At 45.3% G+C, this 22,808-nt stretch overlaps 1 protein-coding gene across 2 annotated transcripts in view; it reads left to right on the top strand.

Annotated features, from left to right (window-relative positions):
- Positions 1 to 11,824: 11,824 nt before the first annotated feature.
- Positions 11,825 to 22,808, top strand: part of BMAL1 (basic helix-loop-helix ARNT like 1) — a gene marked incomplete at its 5' end in the record, with an annotated part of 99,110 nt that continues 88,126 nt past the window's right edge. For both annotated transcript variants that reach the window (XM_080817792.1, XM_080817791.1), the window contains one exon: positions 11,825 to 11,962. The remainder of the gene's footprint in view (positions 11,963 to 22,808) is intronic.

Raw genomic sequence — 22,808 nt, 5'->3', positions numbered from 1 at the left:
AGAGAAAATGTATTTTGCTAGTTCAACCAACCTGGTAGGCCCTTAGCAGAATGAGAAACCAAGTGGTGTATTCGTTTACCTTTCAAAAAGACTATGCTGTCTAACATTTTAGAGTTCAATTTTATTTTCTAATCTCGATTAATCCCTAACTTGCAGATATAATGAATGGCAACTAGACATTTTTAAGATGATCCTTTGGAAGTTTGAAAACATTTCTAAGGGGAAAAGAAAGTTCTTTGCAGTGACTGGATTTTCACACCAGCCCACACAAGTCTAGTTGGGCCATGATATACTTGAAAGGACAATAGGAATAAAAAGTATCAGGACAGCGTTATTTTGGGGATGGAAAGAACACAGACACTGGAGCCAAAGAGACCTGAAGCTTGCCTTGAAATCTAGGTTAGCTGCTCACCGGTTTTGCAACGTTGGGCAAATAACTTTACCTCTCCAAGTCCCGGTGGCCTCGCCCATCAAGTGGAGGTAAGGCTCAGATGCCAAGGACACTGCTATGAGTGCAATACATACACAGACTGAGGTCAGAGTCTGGAGCCGGACGCCCAGTTTTTAATTCTGGCTCTGCCATTTGCTTGATAAGAACCTTGGGCAAGTTACTTAACCTCTCTATGCATCGATTTCCTCACCTATCAAATGAAGATAAAATAGAAACTTAACCTCTAGAGTTGTTGTGTCGATTGTGTTGGCTTAAGTCAATACACAGAAACTATGTAGAAAACCCTGCAAAACTGTTCATTAATGTTATTAGGTATGCTTCCTGTCCCTTCTTAAAAAAAATGTACAGATATGTAGTATAATTACTTTCCTACGAAAATTGATTTGGTTCATGGTAATGTACCACCATATTTGGATAAGAAATTTCACCCCTCAGAAAGAGCAAATGAGGAAACAGAGAAAAGGAGGGTTCTGTCTGGCCAAAACCACAATTTCAGACACGCCATATTCTTTGTTTTAGAGGAATGTCAAGAGTTACCTATTCTTCACCAGAAGGAAAACAAGCAGCAAGTCTCTGCAACCACACATGTCAAGCATTGTTTTGAGAAAATGGAAGGGAGATCTCAGACATGCTTGGGCAAGATTATCATACCACTGCCTTTTAACTACACTTACCGTGCTAAAAATAGTTGCATTGTACTTCATTCATTCATCATTGTCAAAGAGCCCCATTTGTGGAATATGAAAATATTTAATGCCTTGCGAATGAACACAGTTGGATGCTTAAAACCTGGGTCGAAGTATTAAATAGACTGAGCGTCTTAATGTATTCTTTTCCCCTGGTTACAACGAAATTGTTGTTTATCAGATATATCATTAAGTCCCAGGATTAGGCAGGGGTGGGGGAGGAAATGTGATTTTAACAGGGAGGTTGCCAACTCTTTTAGCTTCACCTATCTGGAAAGGTTAACTCCTAAGCATTGTAATGAGCCGGGGATTATGGCCAATCCTTCAAGATGCCAATATGGCACGCATGATAGGGGAAGAGAGTGGAGGAGTAAATAAGGTATGGGCTATATGAGTAGAGCTAGTCACCTTCCTTTTCTAAAACCTGATGTCCCTAGGAAGCATGAAGTCTCTGAGACCATGGCCTCTGGGAAAAAATATAACTTCTTTTTTGGGCCCCGGACTGGGACCCTTGGAGAAGGCAATGACTTTGTGTGGGGGGTGGAGATTGTGGTCCTTTAGTGTGGACGTCCCTTAGCCCTTTAGCAGGTCTCTTAGTTTCTGCACAGCACAGTGTTTTCCCCAGAGCAGGGCTTTAGGCTGGAGAATATCAGCAAATAAAAATCATGCTAAACCCCATAAATACACTGTAAGTTATTTTCAATTTCATCTTGGAACTGGAAATTCAAAATGTGACTTTTGGTATTTCTCAGTTCATTTATTGAGACAAAAGGGGGGCTCTAACATCTAAGAGCAGATCGTGTTGGAATTTTCCAGGGATCCCAGCTCAGCCAGGGCAAGTTATCTCAAAGGCTGTGCAATTTGGATAACTGGTGAGTTTAAGGAGAGAAAACCAGAATAACATGAAATGGTGCCAGAGAACACATGAAGTGTTCTGGAACACTTGGCTCTCCTGGTTTCCTTTAAAAATCATTTTTATTATTATAAACAACTTTGCAGAAAGTTTGTCCCATAAACTCTTCAATAAAATTATAGACATATCTGTATGAACACTTGCAAATTTGTCCATATGTATACATCTTCCTTTGCAACATTTTAATTGCTCTGTATGTGATGGAGGTCTAACTTTTCACATGATATCGATTATAACATTATTTTCTTTGTCTTTTTTTTTTTGTATTTATGTTCTAACTTTGTACTTCACATTTTAAAGGAGGGCACAATAGCTTATCCATGTGATAAAATAACATATTTTCTCAAAGGTAAATCAATGTCTTACCCCTTCTTGCTTGACTGACAAAAAGTAAAACAATACAACCCAAAGAAAAAACATCCCCATAACTTTCAGACAAGTTTGTTGTTGTTTCTTTAAAAAAAAAAAAAAGACTTATTTATTCATTTTAGAAAGAGTAAGAGAGAGAGCATGAATGGGGAGGGAGGGGAGGATGCAGAGAGAGAGGGAGAAAGAGAATCCCAAGCAGACTCTGCACTGAGAGTGGAGCCCGACGATGCAGGGCTCGATCCCATGACCCTGAGATCATGACCTGAGCTGAAATCAAGAGTCTGTCGCTCAACCTACTGTGTCCCATGCTGTGGTTTCTTTTTATACTTCATGAAATACTTTATTTGAACATAATATCAATTCGCTATCAGGTGATAGAACAAAAATTTTGGTAGCCACAACTGTAGAAATGGCTAATACATGGCAGGAACAGTGAACTGATTAAAGGAAAAAAAAAAAAAGAAAAAAATGTGCATATTCATCTGTACCTGCCTTATAATGTAATGAATTTTACTGAAATCCGTGGCCATTCAGAAGCCTCAATGGCTCAGTAGGGCTACACTGTGGAATCCCACCCACTCATTTATTCATTCATTCTGCTGACATTTATTAGGGACTCTTCTAGGTGTAGAAGAAAGAGCCGCAAAAGTGCCCCTTCATTCACAGACCTCGCTGCAGAGAACATACCATGATTAAGTGCATAACACAATGTCAGGTACTGGTAAGTATTATTTTAATAAAAAGTCAAGAAGATAAGGGGGTAGAGAAGGACAGTGCTGGGGGGGAAAATGCTATATTTTATGTAATTTTGTATTGAAAGCTAGTTGATACACACAGTTTCCTTCATTTCAGGTGTACGGCAGAGTGATTGAACGCGTTTATACCTTATGCTAGGCTCACCACAAGGGCGGGTGCCATCTGTCACCATACAACACTATTCCAGTGCCATTGACTCTGATCCCTATGCTGTGCCTTTCCTCCCTGCGACTTCTTCATGCCAGAACTGGAAGGAGTCTGCTATTTCAGAAAGGGTGGTCTGGGAAGTTTTCTTTGGTGTGGGGTGGTCATTGGAGGGAGTAATTCTACATCTACATTTGTCTGTGAAAGGACACGTGCATGTGCATGGGAAAAATACAGCTCACTTTTACATCTCTTCATTGTTGTTCATGCATTCATACAAATAGTGTTCATTTTTGTAAATGTGCTGCTGCTTTGATAGCTGTGGGAGAGGTTAGTGAACCATAGAGGCATGGCAGCGGGCTCACAGAGTCCATGGGAAGACAAGAAATTATCCCAAGTGTGATAGTGCTTTGAGAGAGGAAATACCGGGTGCTTTTTATGGCTGGGAGGTCAGGGAAGGCTTCCCCGAGGAAGTGACCTTTAAGCAGAGAAGCAGGTGTGAGCCAGCTTAATGTGGACAAAGGCATTGAGAGTGAAGGAGATTTACAAGCGCGGGGTCACTGTACAGCTTTGTTTTGCTGATTACTTTCAACTTTGCCACCTATCCGATCTCCCAAGGGCTAGGAAGAAACAGCATTTGATTATATTTCCTTGCCTCTCTTTGGCCAATGTACAAATGTACAGGGAAATTATTTAGCAGTAGAGGAATAAAGGGAAACACACAGCACAAAGGAAAAAATAATGATACAATCAAAACTCAATGACTCTGTTTGTACCCAAGGTTTGGATATCATTATTTACAGTAAGTTCTTCTGAAAATCAATCATTTCGATAGCTGGAGTGCCCTTTGAAACACAGAATTAGGGTAATAAATTTCACAAAGACTGCTTATCAAGCTTATAGTCATTTCCAGTTTTTTTTTTAATTGGACTGCACATAAATTTTCTTGTGTCTTTAACATAAGATTTATGGCAGAGGAAGAAACAATGGCAGGAGGAGAAAACATAACCACCATCAAGGAAAAATATGTCAGTTTTTTTTCTTTTTCTATACTGATTGATTCTTTGAATGCTGGTATGATGATGATACAGGGTAGGAAAGCTGTGGGCCCATCTCAGAAGCCTATAGTCTATCCAAAACTGTTTATAGTGAAGAACAATTAGAAATGAGAGTTTTGCATAACAGTGTATGATGCCTCCATTCAATGGAATATACCATAGCCATTAAGACATCATGTCGTAGAAGGCTGAATGGCATGGAGGAATGTTCACGATAGATAAATTTTAGAAAGCAGGATGACAATAAAAAATACAGTGTGATAAAAATTAGGTCACAATAGAATTACAAAGAACATATGGCAAAGAAATATACCAGTATTTTAATAAGAGTTATATCTGCTTAATGGGATTATAGATTATTTTCTTCATGTTATTTTCTTCATGTGTTTTCCAAATTTTTGTCACAAAAATGTATTAGTTTTATCATCTGAAAAAAGGAGTGGATGTTTTGTCTTTTTTTTTTTTTTAATTGCAAAGAGAAAGGAGAGATTTAAGCAGCAATCATTCTTATAATGCACACACATCCTTGTACAAATGGGACTTATCCTCAGGGAGGTTTTGAATCAGTAGCTGTTACATGACTGAAGTAAAGGACCCAGAAACGGGCTCTTTTGCTTGGGATAATCTTGGGGGATTATTGGCTTTTATTTCAAAACAACAGCAGCAACAGCAACCAAAAAAACTAAAGAAAGGGCCAATGAAATAAAACTTCACAAGGAGTAATGCTTTAAAAAGAATAATTCTTGGGGGTGCCTGGGTGGCTTAGTCGGTTAAGCAACAGACTCTTGATTTTCAGCTCAGGTCATGATCTCAGGGTTATGAGGTTGATCCCCGAGTAGGGCTCCATACTAGGTGTGGAATCTGCTTAAGATTCTCTCTCCCCCTCTCTCTCCCTGTCCCTCTGCCCCTCCATAACTTCCCCCTAAAAAAACAAAACAAAACAAAACAAAAACAAAAAAACAACCCCCCACAGTAATTTTTCTAAATTTTCCTATTACAAATGACAGGTTTAAATAATGCCCACAGAAACATTGCTTAAATCTCATTACCCAACTTCTGACCTTTTAACTGGAATGTGTATGATGCATTCTTTAATAGCATGTTGTGGACCTGTTTGCTGGGTTGACCCTTTCCTTTGTTCACGGTGAGTGTGTGTGCGTTTGTGTAATCCACCTTTATTTTTGTGGTCGCTGGATTTTGTGTTATGCTTAGACCTTTCGAGTTTGTAAAAATTTTACCCTTATTTTCTTCCAGTGTTTTGATAGATTTCACTCTTTACATTTAAATCCTGAATAATGGTTGCATTTTAGTGTAAGGTTAGAATAGAGAGCAAACTTTACGTGTTTCCATATGGCTAGCTGGTTGTTTTAATAGCATTTATTGAAAACTCTATATTTTTTCTCAATAATTTAAGTCACCTTTATATTATACTCAATTTTCGTGACTTTAGCTTCTGTTTCTAGATGCTATCCTTTTTCATTCATCTCTTGATCTGTTTCTTCTTCTTTTTTTCTTTTAAACTATTTATTTGAGAAAGGGAGAGAGGGAAAGAGAGAGAGTGCCACATACCCACATGCATAATGGGTGGGGGGAAGGGCCAGGGGGAGAGGGAAAGGCAGACTCCCCACTGAGCAGAGAGCCCTGACATCCCATCTAGAGATCCTGACCTGAGCGTAAGGCATCTGCTTAATCCACTGAGGCACCCAGGTGCCCCTCTTGATCTGTTTCTAAACCAATACCAGACTATTCTAATTACTATGGTCTTGTAGCATGCTTTGATAATATGTTTCAAATCCCCCAATCCATCTCATTTTCTTTTTCAAAAGCATATTGTAACTTTTTTTTAGTTAATGCATTTCTTAAATGACTTAACACTTCACTTTGCTTTACTAATGCAAATGGAGATACATACATACATACATATATATATACACACACACACACATTCATATATATACACATATATATGTGTATATATATTATCCAGAGATTGAATTTTAGTGCTGCTCATTCTAGAAAGGAGGGCAAAAATTATGCCAGTTTTTTGAAGACAGTGTCTATTTGTTCTTCAGGGTTTCTGTTGAGAAGTGATGTGGTCACTCGTGTTTCGTCTCCCTCTAGCAAACACCCCGCAGCCAAATGGAAAAGCCCCTTTAACATTTGAGCACCAAGATCTCTGGAATCTGGCCATGTCCACAAGCAAGATCTAGGCTAAAGCCCAATTACATGGTCTAAGACACATTCCAAATGAGGTATTATTGCTCTCTCTTTCTGGGCTACTATGACCATCCCATTCAAAAAGGAGCCAAGGAAGATCTTTTCAAAAGCCACTGGAAGTTATAAACACTGGTAAGCCCACCAGGATGATTGATTCTAAAAATCAGGCTGCCTGATTTTTAGAAGTTCCATTTTTGTATGCCCACATAGTCAAACTTGTTTACAAAAACAAAATCACACCTACACATATAAACATAAACCACTTGTAGTTGGGTCAGCTGCAAAGAGAGAGCTATGATTTTTTTTTTTTTTCCTAATTTCCCCTTAAATAACAAATGTCTTCAAAACATGATCTGTACTGCCTGGCACCATGTTGTCTCCACTCCTTCCTGTCTGTGATTTTCCTGATTTCTTATGGCAGATCTTCTGGTAGAAGCAGTTTTAGTAAAAGAGCTTTCTTATAGTCAAACATCTTGGTGTTCTAACCAAAACCTTTGTCTCAAATGTAAGTTTCCCTGATCTTCTAAACTCGTTGCTGAGACTTTCTCGGAAGTCTCGCAAACCCAGTTGTTCACGTCTCACTTCTTTTGCTCTTCTGACTCTATTTTCTCCTGTTCTGATTCTTTGTTCACGGCAGTAGGCACCTCTGGGGAATCTTGCTCAGCCTATATCCTAGACTTCAAGAATGACCTGTCTGAGCCTCTCCTGTTCTCTCTTTCTCACCCAGTGACTGAAAACATTCACGAGGGGCCATGTGTAAATGGCGTGGAGGGTGAAGAGCTACAGAGAAAGAATCATAAAGCACAGCGGCAGAGGGAAGACAAGTCCCGGGGACACATGATTCTGGAGAGAGGAGGAGATGGGAACTGCTTTGTGTCAATGGCACCTCAGTTCTGGTCCTTTCGGAGGACTAGCTGTGCTTCTTACCGTGAAAGATTCTTGTCTCCTCCCAATAAACCTCCTCTTTTGGGTTTCAGTTTGTTAAAGAGGCTTCTGTTTCTTGCGTTCCCTAAATGTAAGGCGACACCCCTGAGCCAAAATCTGTTTGTCTACAATATGAAGTTTCTTCGTATTCCAAAGGAATTGTCTAAAGTAAGAGGCAATTTACTTGAAGTAGTTAAAATTGTGAGCACTGGGTTCATGACACCTGATTGGCTTGAGATCTCAGGACCTCCCTGCCTCAGTTTTTCCCATCTATAAAATAGGAATAATAAAAGTATCTACCTTTTAGGGGTTTGTGAGAATTAAAGAGTTGATGCATATAAAGCTCTTAGAATAGCACTTGACACATTGGAAACCTGTAGTAAATATTGTTATTACTGTTATTCATAGCAGCACATTCCTAGCTGGCTTTCCGCAAGAACTTTAACATATCCATCCCAGGACTTGCCAGCTTCCTTCCAAAGAGAACACAACTACCTAACTTCCAGGTCCTGTCATTGGCTCCTTCATTTAGTCCAGCAGTCCTGAAATTTGATTTCATGTTTGTTTAACTTGGGGTCTGGGCTTATTCCATTAGACTAGCAGTTCCCAAATTGGACGGCCTCTCAGATACCAAAGATTTTTGAATCAGAATCTTCCAAATTAGGACTTAGGAATCTGTATTAAAACAAAATAAAAAGAAAAACTTCTCAGTGAATTCTAATGGACCTGACCATTGGATCAGAGTTTGGGAAACGACTGTGGATTACACTTCTTTATCCTCACTGACTTTATCTGTAAAGTCCGTGTAGTAAATACCTCTTCTATAGAATTGCTAACCTAGTATGTGTTAAATCCTTACTGTGTGCCAGGTACTATGCCAAAGGCTTTCTATCTATTGTCTCGTTTAACTCTCACAGCAATCTTGTGAAGTAGATACTAGATTAACCCCATATTACAGATGCGGAAACTAGTTTTGCTTGCTAAAATTCACTTGGCTAACAAGGGTAAGAGAGGGAGCATATCAACTGCTAGAATGAATGAGCATAGTATATCAGAGAATGTATTTAAAGCATCCGATACACAGTAGGTGCTCAATAAATGTTCCCTTTCCCTTCCTTTTATCTATGTGATTTTATTCATGCCCAGTGAATTTTAGATTGAGGACAATACTTTGACCTTAACACGACTCAGAGAATTAAAAACCAGTATTCTGGAAGGTAGAAAATAAAAGGGAAGTGGGTACCAGTGAAAGATGGAGTTTACAGTAGCTTGGTCACTGAGGGTAGGAACAGTCTGGGTGATGAACGTGAAGAGAGGAGAACCAAGGTATGAAGGTAAAACCACGTCATTTCAGAGAGGCAGAGTCCTAAAAGAACACCTGTTCCAGGCCCCTTCCCACCATGTGGTCCTCCAGTTCTTCTTCTCCTTCTCCTCCCGCCCCCCTCCTCCTTCTTCTCCTTCTTCCTCCTCTCCTCCTCCTCTTCTCCTTCTTATGTTAAAATTTCTTTATTTATTTGAGAGAGAGAGAGAGAGAGTGCGCACAAGTGGGGAGTGGGGAAAAGGAGAATCAGCCTCCTTGCTAAGCAGGGAACCCAACGTGGGGCTCAGTGGGGCTCGATCCCAGGACAGGACCCTGGGACCATGACCTGAGCTGAAGGCAGACACTCAACTCACTGAGCCACTCAGGCGCCCCTGGTCATCCAATTCTTATGTAGACACTTTCTGTGACAGGAAATTCGACTTATCAAGGCAGAGGAGGTTCTAGTTGTTAGAAAACTCTTCATATTGTTTCATTCTAGAGGTTCTATCTCCAGGTTCCCCTTCCATCCTTTAGGTCCCTGAAGGATGAGTCTAATTTCTATTTGACAGCCCTTCAAATATATGAAGACAGTTACCTTGTACCCCCTGGGGCAAAACCTGCTTCTTTTAATCTTTCCTCATATGATGTAGTTTCCAGCCTCTTGACATCCTGGTCCCGCTCCTTGTAGATGTGTTTACTTTTCCTTTGCAAAGCCTTAATTGGAGACAATACTCTATGTGTGTCATGGCCAACACTGGGTCATCCTGTAACACACAACTTGCTTTATATGTCAGACTTCTATCGATGTAGCCTAAGACAGCATTCATTTATTTGGGCAGCCATACTGAGGACTCAGATCGAATTGTTTGTCACCCAAGACCCTTTAGGTTTGCTCTTATATGCATCTGTTAAGATTCCTTGCATTTCAGCACTTAGTTTCCCAGGGTGGGACCCCCACATTTAAAATCCCTGTAAGAGTTAGCCCACTGCTCCCAAATGGCATTTGGCTTATGCTATGTAATGGCATTTCTTCCGCTCCTGGTTTTGTGTCATCTAGAAATGTGATGCAAATCCTCTGGGTTTTCATCCAGAACACTGATAAAAGTCCCAAGTCTAAACCCTGGAGAGAGCCTTCTATCATTCTGTTGGTAAGTGGTATGGAATGAAGGTTTTGAACTCAAATAAACTTGGCTTGAATTATGGCTCTGGCACCTACTGTGTGCGATTGAAGCTGGTTGAAGTTTTGAGTTTGGGTTTCCTCATCTGTAACATGGGGTTGTGAGGATTAAGAGAGAAGATGCGAGAAAGCATTTAGCATATTTGAGGAAGCACAAATATTGATCCCCCCTCCTTCCTTCAGGTCAACATTGATTCATTAATTAGGTATCTATTGGCTAGGATTACTTAAGCAGTTATTGGTCCCATTAATTATACTAGAACCCAGGCCTATATTTCTTTATTTTGTCCACAGTATCTGGTGAAATGCATAGCTAAAAAGCCACTTATATAGAGTGGTTTCCTTATGAAATCAGGGCAGGGACAAAGTAAATAGCAATGATTCCACTGGCATATCAATTTAGGGAAAGTAGTAAGCTGCCCATGATTGTTGGTCGAGCTCGAGAACAGTCAATATTCAGGCCACAAGTGCACATTGAGCCACCACTCTGTGCCTAGCAATGAGCTGGGGACAGGTCGGGTTTTACCAGGATTAAAACGCGGTGTCTGTGTGTGTTCAAGGAAAGAGGCTAGAATTCTAGAATCTTAGGGGCTAGTCTGGATCACAGAATTGAGTGAAGTGATTTCATTCCATTTGTTGCTGTATCCACTCAACAAACACATCCCAAGCACTTGCTGGGGTCAGACACCTGCCCCCACCCCTCCCTCTCACTCCCATCAGGCGATCCAGGGGAGCCGGGTGAGTAGGAGAAAAAAGAAGACACCGCCCTCGCCCTCCTGTTCAGGGAGGTTCACAGCTAGAAGGTTAAGAGATCTTTGTGCTAAAGGCCCTCTGCTAAGTGCCCGAGACACAAAAATAAGACAGGTTCGCTGTCTTCTCAGCACCCAAGATGTGTTCTGTTATGAAATAACTTATTTTTTGGTAAATATTTGTTTCCCGCCGTCTTACTCCCTGGACAGCTCTCCGCGGCAGAGTCCGCGGCCGCCGGGACAGAGTCGGCCGCACAGTAGGCGGTCAACCCCCCGCCGCGGGAAGGGCGTGCAGTGGAATCGCCGCGGGCTCGAGTTCGGTCTTTTCAGCCGCGAGAATGACAGCTGCAACGGGACGCCTGGAGGTCAAGACGAACGACAGGAACGTAAGAAACTTGGATGGGGAAGCCTTCTAGAAACACGAAGTGCGCGTTCTCCCGTTTGGACTTTGGCAAGCCCGGCTGTTTTAGGAAGGGTCTGGCACTCGGCGTTCCTAAAATTGCTTTCCTAGATGGAGTTGGAGGGAGACGAGGGAGGAAACGCTGCTTTTTGTCAGGGTGCCCGAGGGAGGAAGGGGAGGAGGAGGGCTGAGACCGCTGAGCCAGAGCAAGCCGGGGACCCGGAGAACAGGGGCAGCCCAGCCTGCCGCCCGGAGTGCGGCGTCTGCACCCGCAGTGGCCACCGCGAGCGGGAGACCTAAGGGGAAGGGAGAGGGCAGGGGCGAGGAAATCCAGGGAAAGCGCGCCGATTGGTCCTCTCGTCGGGGCGTGCGCTTCTGTGCGCCCAGCGATTGGTGGCGGGAAAGGAGCAGGTAAACCGGCCCCCGCCGCCCCGCCATTGGTCAGCGGCGGCTGTAGCTGCTACACCACTGGGCAGCGGGCCGCCAAGCGGCGCACGGATTGGCTGGGGGCGACCGCCGAGACCGGCTCCCTTCGGGCGCTCGGATTGGCTGGTGGAAAGAGGCAGGTATCCGGGCTCCGGGGCTCCTCCATTGGTGGGCGGGGAAGGGGGGGTTGGGCACAGCGATTGGTGGGCGGGGGGCCGGGCCTGGGCCGGCGGGGAGCGGATTGGTCGGAAAGTAGGTTAGTGGTGCGACATTTAGGGAAGGCAGAAAGTAGGTCAGGGACGGAGGTGCCTGTTTACCCGCGCCGGACTCACCGCCGCCGCCGCCGCGGGATCCGAGTGGGGGCGCGGACGCGGGCGCTCCCGCGAGCCACGGTGAGTGTCGGGCTGGCCGCAGCCAGCGGCGCGGCCCCGGGCACGCCGTCCGGGGCCGTTAGCACCCTGGCAGGCGCGGCGCCCCCGCCGCCGCCCGGGGCGCAGCCCGGCGGCCGGGGAACCCTGCCCGACGTGCCCGCTGCCGGCCTTAAAGGGCCCGTGCCCGCTCCCTGCCCCCACCCGAGCCGCGGGGAGGCTGCGCCCCTTAAAGGCGCCGCGCCCGGCCGCCCCCATCCTCTCTCGCGGGGGCTGGCGGTGCAGGATAGGGCGGGCAGAGGTGCCGCAGGCGCCCTTAAAGGGACCGGGAAAGTGTCCGCGGGAGTACCCACCTCCCCTCCGCGGGCATCGCTACCTGACGGGGGAGGAAGCAGCCAGCTGCCTCTTAAAGGGCCAGCTCCGCCCTTTGGGAGCGATGATCCGGCTCAGGGCGAGTCCTAAGATGTATCCCTGGGAGCTGTGGGGACCCTCGAGAGGACCATTCTTGACGGCTGCACCCCAAGGGCGTTGGGCAAGCAATGCCTTTTCTGCCCTTCCTCCCCATCTCCTCCACTTCCCTTTCGGGAGCCTGTGGGGCTGGGAGGGGGCGGGAGGGCGTCTCCGTCGGGCTTGAGGAGTGCGAGTCTGCTCGCCCCTTCGGCCCTGTCGCGGGCCTTCGCGCTGCACCCGGGCATCCGGGGCCCGTAATGGGGTAGACCGCAGGACTCGAACTTTCGTCCGGCCTGCGCCGTCTGGGTCCCCGGCAGCCCCGGGAGCATCCTCCCTGGGTCTTTGGGCAGGTGCCCGACGGCACGGGGATGTCGCCCGGCGTCCCGGTGTGGGCCCACCGCCAGCCCTAGAAGCGCTGGAGCCCCGCGGAGGGCGCAGCGAGGCTGGCTGTAGCACCGGGTTTGACAGATGTCAGAAAAGAAAGGTTCCCGCTCGCGGTTGCCGGGCGTTGACAGCCAGGAGTGCTCTCGTTTGCTCGGAGATAGAAGTGGAAGAGCAGAAATTAATGCCGACCTTGTGGGGCTTGAGTCAACGACCCCCTCTCAACGACCGAGGGATCTTGAGAGCCGGCTGCGGAGCGCAGGCAGGTGTCGGAGGGTAGGTGCAGGAGAAGAAAGGGTTGCACTGGACATTGGTGTCGGATGTCACTGTAGGTGCTGGTCGATGAGGGACCAGGCTGGCACCCCTCGCCCCACATTCCCTATCCCCCTTTCCCTCCTCCGCTTCAGCCTCTTGGCCCCTTCCCGGTCCAGTAGCCTTGTCTGGGCACTTTGGCGCTTGCCAGTCTCTTCTCCCTGCTTACAGAGCTGTTCCTCGGCATGGAATTATTAGCCAAGTTTTCTCACCCAGCTTCCAGAAATAAGATTCGGTATTTGTGAGGAAGCATTTCTTGAGTGTACCTGTATTTCCAGGGTCTTCGTTCTTTAAGAAATCCACAAAAGCTGCCCCTTAGTTGCATCTCATTTCCCACAACGGCAGGCTTGTCCTCCTGACATCTGCTGCTGTTCCCCGTTTTAATCTATTTTTATATGACAACTATTATTTTAATTCTTCTGGTCCCATTGATATCAGGATCTGTCAATTTGGGTTGGTGGAGTTTTTAATTAATGTACTGGTTGAATCATGAGCTTAAAATAATCATTGCTGCTCCTGAGCAGTTTTGAATAATCTCATGCTCTTTGTGCTTGCAAGGTGGGGGGGGGGGGAGTCACTGCTGTTAAATTAAATTTCCATATCAATGAAACTCCAAAATATTTTTTATAAAAACACAAAATTGAATCTTTTGGTCCATGATCAGTTACTGAGTTCACGATACTGATAAGCCTTTAAAACAGCTTGTTGAACCTATTTAGAAGGCTTCAAAATTGCCTGTATCATCTGAAATGGGATCTGTGGAGATATTTTGGTTTTGATGGTAGCCAGTGAGTAATAATAATAATTTAAACTACAGTTAAATCTGTGCCTTATTCCAACTCCTAAAGTTTAAAAAGAGGGAGAGAGAAAGGAACAGGTGGTGGAAGAGCATTAGCCTGAGAGTTAGAACTTGCTGGTTCTGGCCCAGACTTGGGTATTCATGGCTGTGCCACCGGGAGTGAGTCACCGAGCCTCTCTGGGTTCTATATGCCCCAGGTGGAAAGTGAGGCAGTTGAACTAGGTGATCTCAAAGGTTCCTTCTGCTCTAGAGTTCTCTGCATCTTTAAATATTTAATACATTTGAGTTCAGGTTGGTAATTTCCCTCCAGAACATCTGAGCTGAAGTCCTATTTTCATAGGAAACTTAAACAGAACAACAGATGGGGTTTTAAAGACTCCATTTCGAATGATTTAGAAAATGATGACGACTCAGGAGTTTGTCTGCCTTCTGCAGAAGAGGTTTGCCTACCACACGGAAGAAAGGGAAGTGGCCGTGTTTTCAGATTTTTTCCTTCCATGCCAATTATCTTTGTGCAATTTATATACTAAACAGTGAACAAGCCCCGTGGAAAGACTTGGCTGTGTTAACACAACTGCATGAAAATCTATAGAAACGAAATATTTCATATCTCTCTTTAGTGTAAGAGTTTCTTTCCTTCTGTGGGCTGTCATGTTTGTGATTGCAACATCAGCTCTGAGGGTGGTAAGAGAGAGTCTCAAAAGAAGCAATTTCTGCCCCTTACCATGTTACAGTTACAGAGGGATTTTAGTTAGCGTCATAGTTGATACTTGCAGGGAAGTAAAACTCATCTCTAGACCTTGAGGTTTAATGAGTCGCCCAGGAACACAGGCACATCAGTCACCCTTCTGCAGTCTTTTCTCACCTCACTGCCACTTCGCCACTTTGTCACGACACCCAGATTTACCCCAAACAGCCACCCTGGCTTTTCTCCTCTTTCTCTCTCAGAACAAGCCCTGCTCAGACTCGAGCCCCCTCAGCATCTCTTCCTTCCTGCTCAGAATGTCCTGTCTTCTCTGCCTTCCCACCCCCAGGTCTCCTCCTCTCTTTCCAGTTCAGAAAAAGCAACTGGATCTTGCGTCTGTTTCTTTTCCATGGACCTTCCCTTTGGGCAGGAGCCTGGACTCCAGTGGCAGGACCTGGGACTTGGGTTCTGATTAGACAATTGCTTGATCCCTCTGACCACAGGCTCCTCCTCTGCGGTGCAGTGACAGTGCCTGCCTCACAGAGTCCGTGTCGGGGTCAAGGGAGATGGTGCGTGTCAAATGCCTGGCATACAGGAAGCCCTTCCTCGGGGCCTGCTGCCACTCCCTCCCAGCGCTGCCATGGTCCTGTTTCCCTGAAAATCCTCTAGGCTGTTTGTCCTCAGCCTCCTCACAAACCCAGAGAAAGCTTCATCTCAATTTAGTAGAGGAAGGATGGAAGGGGAGGACATAGCCCTTCTGCGGGCCTGCGATGCAGCAGGCAGCTTTGACTTGTCTGTACATGGTACCCCTGAATCTGTATGCCTCTCTCCTCCCTGCCCAGAGGCCTTCTCGTCTGCGCTGTCCCTAGCTCCCGCCCTCTGCCTGCTCTCGTCTACCACCTTCTCTATAGTTCTCAAACATCTCTGCCAACTTTCCGTCTTGAATTCCAGGGGCCTGTCCTTAGTCCAGAATGGTTGTTCCTGGCCCCTGTGCAGCTGTTCCCCTACCTTTCTTTCCATTCTTCTTGAAATTCCCTTCTTCTTCAGCCTTTGGGTCATGATGCTTTCTTGGTTCCCTTCCTACATAGCATAAAGGTAGGTTTTTGTCCTGGCTCATTTTCAGTCCTAATCTGTCTCTCCTGCTTCAGCTGCCAGCAGGTTCATTGTAGATGTTAACGGCAGCCGAGAGCCAGCATTCGTGACTTTGGAGTTCTGGGTTGCAAACTGCTTGCAAGCACTGTCTCATTTCATCCTCATAACACACCGGTGCCTATGCCGCCTCACCGCTGAGCTGTCCTGAGAGGCAGTTTGTTGGAGCGGTGAAAAGTGCAGACTTTGGAGCAGATCGCACATCCTAACTGTTCCTTACCAGCTTTATGACGTGTAGTCAAGTTGCTTTGCTTGCTGTGTCTTGGTAACCTCAGTTATAAGACTAGGATCTCTGTGGTGTAGATTAAATGAGTTAAAACTATTAAAAAATACATGAAGCCCTTCATGTCACATAGTGAGCATTCAGTGAATGTTAGCTCTTGGTACTTCTGCTCCTTCTCATCTCTCCGTACCCAGCCTGCCTGTCCACGTGCAAGGGACTATCTAGTCAAACTGAAAGGCTGTCTGTTGCCTGGACCAGCCCTTGGCCCATTCCATCTTCCAGCTTTCTCATGTCAAAATCTTACTCTTCTCTAAGACCCAGCTCAGGTGCGTGGTCCTCCAGGAACGATTTCTTCATTGTGTTTTTCTTCTCCCTCCATGACACCTGGCAGCATTGCCTCCCGGCCCTTGGTTTAGCTTGAATTCGTAGTACTGCTGCATTTATATTGGGCTGGGCTGTCTCTGGGAGACTGTCTCCCCTGCTTGCTTGGGCCAAGCACTTTGCGGGGAGTTCATCTTGCTTTCCCCAAATCACAGGCACAGGGAGCCTTTAGGATGTGCTTTTCCAATCTAATCAGTTAGTGATCTTTGAGGAGGAGGAGTTGGAATGGGTTGTATCAGAGACGCACGTTGGACATGGCCATGAACAGTTAGGTTTACAGGGAAGAGAGGTTTGAGTTTGGGACTTAAAGTGGTTGGGGGGGATGAGATTGGATAAGCTTTAGTCATCTTTGCTTTAGGGGAATGTTGAGTGCTGGCATATGATGAGAAATGATTTTTACATTCGTACATGCTGTACTTTTAAATGGTATAAACTCATGTTCATCCAGCCATGATGGAGGATGGAGGTCTGCCTGATTTCCTATTCTGATTAATACTCTATCTGTTGGATGTTGTACGTATACTGAGTAAAACGTTTGCGTATATTTGTGCCTTCAACTGCTGGTTTGAAATGTGTGATCTGGGCCACTTAGTTAGCTTGAGTCTCACTTAACCTCATTTGCAAAACAGAAATAATAGTACTGATGGCATTAGTGGCTAACGTGTATTGAACACTGTGTGCCTGCAAAGATGTTAGTCACCTTATGTTTATTAACCTGTTTAATCTTCATCACAACCCCATGAGGTAGGTACCGTAATTATCCTTTTTTTTTTTTTCCCCCACAAGTGATGTGGTTTTGGAGACTGCCCGAGGTCACTCAGCTGGTGTGGGGTGGGCAGGATCTATGTCCGAGGACTCCAGAGTCTGTTCTCTAAGCACTGTTGTCTGGGTCTGCTGGTGGGGACAGGGGCCAGGGAGGAGCCACCACCTGAAACGCTGTGTGTGCGGTGCCCAGCACCGTGCTGAAAGGCCCGCAGGCCCACAGGGACTGCCGACCCATCTTACTGTTGATGCATGCGGTCAGGCACCTTCTCTTCATCACGACTGAAGTCCACTGCGGCAGGACACAATGCCCGTTCCGATCTCACCCGAGGAGCAGTTACAGGGGTTCACGAGCATTCTTCTCACATCGTGTTGCGCATGTCTGTCTCTCTTGCTTCCTCATGCCCTTCTGTGGCATTGTTCTGACATGGGCCTCGCCAGGCTCAGCCAGCCCCTCCCTGGGCAGCTCTGGGCATTGTATGAACCTTCCAACAGAGCTTGGTACCCCTTGCCTCCCTCTAGCCATCTGCAGAGCTCATCACTGAGGAGGAGACCTTTTCAATGTCTCTCACCTTCTTCTTCTTCTCCCCAGCTTTTTAACCCGAAGCAGGCATCAACAGCCTTGGTGTATATATATATTTTTTAATACCAGTTGTTTTCCGAATACATTTAGATAGTAAGAGAAACATTGTCTTATGTCAAGAACCTGTTACATAAAAATGTGTTATATAATGTTCAAATATATACTGCACAGTGGAATTAGATACCACTCTTTTTTTCCCCCCAAAGAATAGAAAGATAATAAACACAGGCTATACTGAATGTAATTCACCTTGGATTTGGAAGGCCTGGAAAGACATGCTGTGCCCTCAGAGCTATTGTTTGGAACCTCTGTTATCCTCCTTGAGTGATCCAAGTTCCAAGTGTAGGATGTATGGGAAGTTGACCTGAATCTGCCATGGAATGCTATTGTGAAAGATTCTGGAAATTGTCTTTTTCAAGGGGGGGTGGAGGGAGTTCCTTGACATCTTGCTTACTTATGTTATTCTCTTATCCAAGCAGAGGGAAGAAGCTCTTTTTGCCCCTCATACTTAGACCAGTGAGGGTATCTTCTGTTTTCTGTTCTACCCTCTGCCTCCTTCAGTTCTTCCCATACAACGGGGCCAACTTTGCCTTCCAGAAACAGCCCTGTTGCCAGCGGCCTGTGGTTGATGCCCCCATGTTCAGTGCTCCAGGCCCTACAGAGTCGGACCCTGTTCCCCCTCAGTGGCCCTGCTCCTCCACCCCAACCGCCATTGCCAGACTGAGCCAGAGGTTGGAGGTTCCGTGCTGCTTAGCTCTGCCCTCCCCTGCCTCAGCCACCCGCAGGCCTTACACCTCCCTGCTGTCTGTCTTGCTCGCCTCTCCCCCTTGACCCAAGGAGCCTGTCGCCTTTGTCCTAGCCTGCCTCAGATTGCACTTCTTGCTTGGTGAAGCCTCCTCTGGTGACATTTGCCCCCTTCACATATGCACTTTGTCTCTCTTTGTCACTTTCGATTGCCAGCCATTCGCTCAGAAGCAGTGTGCTTCGTAATTAGCAAATTATCACATTGTAGCTAATCGGGATGGCCAGTTCTCTCATTTTTAAATCGTTTTCCAAGTAAGTATCTTGTTCTCACTTCCCATTCTCCAGCTGTACTCATTTAGGCCTTCAGTGCAGTGGATTGGATGCTTACTGTGTACACAACACTGTTACAGGCGCTGGAGATACCGCAGGGAACAAAACAGAGTCCCAGCCGGAGACAGATCATGAACAGTTGAAACATTCTCTTCCGATAGTGTCGATGCGAGGAAGGCAATTGCATAGAGTAAAACAACAGTGACAATGAATGGTGTGAGGGAGTTTGCTTTAGCTGGGTCCCCTGGGGAGGCCATTCTGAAGAGGTGACATTGAAGCTCAACTACAGGAAGACTGGGGGAAAGTGTTCCAGAAAGTGGGAACAACAAGTGCAAAAAAGGCCCTGAGGTTGGAAGTAGCTTGTTTCTGAGGAAGGTAAAGGCCTAATAACCGGTTTATATGTTCCTTGTATACAGATATTTTATCCTCCCTGTAACCTGAGCCCAGTGCCAGAAAATCCCTGTAAATACTCACATACAGAATGGGAGCATTGGGCCTTAGTTATATCTTGCATAAAGAGCAGTTAACTAGACTCTGCACAGAAGGCTTTTAATAAAACTTTATATTGCACATAAATTAACGGTTCAAAGGGTTTTCTCATAAATGTGCCCCTAGCACGTTTCATCAGCGATTGCTGTTTTCATTGTGTTTGGTGCAGGGCTTCAGCCCTCAGAAATCTGTTTCACATGTGCAGCCATCTTCTAAGCAGGTCTGCTCCAAAAGTTCATTTGTAAGGCACTTGAAACCTGGGATGAATTTTTCTATAGAAAAAGATGAACCGACTGATGGCTTAATTCCCAGGCAAGCCCACAAAACGTCATTTCGCGCTGACTGTGGTTGAAGCCATGCTGTTTAGCGCTGAAGTATTCACAGCATTCATTACGCCTTCTGCAGCTGGACCCCCTCATCTAGATGTGGCATTCTAGGTCATTTACTATTAGCATCAATGGGACCCATCTCCTCCTGTTTTCCCAGTCTGCCAAAAAAAGTTTTATGAAAGGAATTCTTGCCATGGTGCCTTCAAGATTTAGCTCACCGTGTTATAAATGAGCCTGTGGCATGCAGAGTGTGGGGAGAGCCCTGCCCTGGGAGCTGGGAGCGCTAGGGACCAAATCTCGGCCCCACCCCTGACTTGCTGAATAACTTCGAGGAAGCTGCCCTCCCTGAGCTTTGACTTCTCAGGTCCTTCTTGAATATAAAAGCCTGTTTTCTCACCACTGTGGGAAAACACATATTTCATCGCTCCAACCTACCCTCAAATGGCTGCCTCCAGTTTCTTCTTGAAGAAGTAGATGTACTCAAATAATGAGGAGCTCCGGAAGTTTCGGGTATGGTGCTCCGCAGTTAAAAAGCCCACCCCGTCTGCACCCTCATGCTGATCTGCTATCTTCCTTAATGAGTGGAAAGAAATTTTGTCCTAGAACTTTCGGTCCAGATAAGATTCCTGTGTTCTTGGCCAACTTATCTTCCATATAATTATGTAAACTGGTTTTTCTTTTTAACTCTTAGGGATAAAAATGGTGACTATGGTTTGTTACTTATGAATTATACTTCTAAGTGCCCTTAGGGAATGGAATGAATTTGCAGGAGAGAGCAGAGCTGAAAGAGTGTGGGATCAAAAACAATTTTAAATGTTAAATGCAAAGCTATTTTCAGTATCCTGCTGGAGGAAAAAAAAATTTTTTTTTAAGGCTTTCGATGATAGAAGAGGTTTCTGCTCCAAAGGAGAAAAGAGCCTCAGGTTTTGAGGTGGTGAAAGCTAGCTAACGACCACCCCTCCCTTCCTCCTTGCCCCTTTCTGTTTCACTTTGGTGTCATGAGCCACATTTGCTATTTGACAAGTTTGCCTTTTAAAGGACTCTGGGACACAGGGTGTTAGAGCTCACATGACCCAGGGCGCAGGCACTTTGATGCAGACTTCCCCACCAGATTCGAGAAGGGAAGCCTCCTTGGGATTGAAACAGCACTTTCAGCATGGCCTCTGTGTGGTCAGTTGTGAGTGAGATGTTGTTGTTGTTTTTTTTTTTTGTTTTTGTTTTTGTTTTCTTTTTTCCTTATGTGAAGGCGTTGCAAGGAGTTGGGGCAAGAAGTTTCTGCTGGATTTCACTTTGGAGCTGGAAGGTGGCATGATACCTAGCCTTCCTCCTTAGATGCTGGACTCTGAACAGGAATTGTGTCTCTTTTGTTCTTGGCTCTACCCTCATAACTACAACAGCGTCTGCACAGAGTAGTCACTTAATAAATACTTACCAAATGAATGAGTTCAGCCTGGGAAAACCTCAACTTTCCTTCCCTGTCTAGCCCTCGTAAGCTTGGTCTCGCAGTATACTTCGGAGTTTAAGTGACCACTTCCTTGGACATCTGTGTTTTTCTTGTTCTTCGCCTGGTCAGATACTAGTATCTTTGATTGATGATCAGGACTTAACTGGCCATGGTTGTCCTTGCCTGGCTGATGTTCATCTTTACGTTATCTTTCATTGGCCTCAAAGTACAACAAATCAATAGCTGAGCCACACTGATGGAAAGAAAACTTACTGTGTATTTCTTTGGGCATAAGTACTACACATGTATTTATTCAGTCAACATGTATCTGAGGGGCCAGATGCCAGGCACTCAGGCTAAACCCAGAGGGAAGAAAGCAGAAAGAGTTGTAGGGGCACCTGGGTGACTCAGTCAAGAGCATGTGACTCTTGATCTCGGGGTTACAGGTTCAAGCCCCATGTTGGGTGTAGAGATTACTTAAAAAATAAAATCTCGAAATTCTTTAAAAGAAGAATGAGTTGTTATAGCCAAGGAGCCTGCAGTTTCATCTGTTAATGGAAGATAATCCAAGGCCATGTATAATGCAGTAAAATGGTCTAGACTATTTGTAAGTACTGCAGGAATTCAGAGACCAGAGAGCTCTTTGTGAGTTGTCATGGGAGGAAGGAGGCCTCATGGAAATGATCAGGTTTAGTCCAGACCTTTAAGGATGGGTAGGATTTAGAGTCACAGACAAGGGGTAGCACAGGTATTTCCAGGGGGTAGATGGGTGGGAACATAGCACAATTAAAAGCATAGAGGTAGGAATGACCAACCTGTATACAGGAACAGAGACTTGCATAGAATGGAGGGTTCTCAAAAAGTGGTGGAAATTTAAGTTTGGAAGATCAGTCAATGCCTAAACACGAAGCACATCATGTCTTATGATGTCCTTAGCATTTCATATGCATGATCTGATTTAATGTGTTGTAAAACCCCATGAAAGGGTATTATAGTTACTAGCATCATTTTAGAGATGAGGATTTTGAAGCACAGAGTGATACAGTGACCTCCCTAAGGTCAGCATAGCTGAAAAGCAGAGGATCAAAGCTTTAAAACTGGGCCATGGAAGCTCTTGACCATTGGACTCTGCTGTCTCCCAGTGTCCTCCACATGCAGGATTTGGATTTGGTTGGGGTGTTGGAGTCATGAGTTGGAAATAGACAAGGCTCTATTTAGCCCATTCCTTCATTTTGTAGATTAGGAAACTCTGAGGTTAAGTGGCAAGTCAAAGTTTACCTGGTGAGGCAGAGACTGGTCAGCAGTGGAGGGAGAACCACTAAAGTTGGTTTTTACTTGGTTCTGATTACTATTTCAGTGATGTGAAATAATTATCCTGAAGCGTCAGTCCAGTGTCAGTGTTTCAGTTGTATCAGAGCGGAGAGGGACTAGCTGCAGCAGGGACCTGATAGGAGGCTGCTAGCTGAATCCAGACAGTTAGAGGGAGCCAGAGCTGGGAATTGTCAATTATGTTAATTGGCATGGCTGTTTTCCGTCACCCTTTAGATTTCTAGAGTGCAGGGAACATCTGCCTGTGTGAGTGTCTTTCAAGTATGTGAATCTTCACTGTACTGTGACCAAGCTGCCTTAGTTAATGAATTCTCCAGAAGCAAAGCACCATTATGAAAGTTGAATGTTTAAAAACAAATACCCACATTTTCTGGAAAGAGAACCAGATGAGGAACCAGATAACTTGCATTCTGGGCTGCTTCTGCTACTCAAGCACGAGAGAGCCTGAGCCAAATTACTTAAATGTCTCAAACGGGCTGA

The sequence above is a fragment of the Martes martes genome, assembly GCF_963455335.1.
Source record: "Martes martes genome assembly, chromosome: 10".
NCBI lineage: Eukaryota > Metazoa > Chordata > Mammalia > Carnivora > Mustelidae > Martes > Martes martes.
Note: the sequence above shows the minus strand (reverse complement) of the source record. Positions and strands in the feature narration are given on the sequence as shown.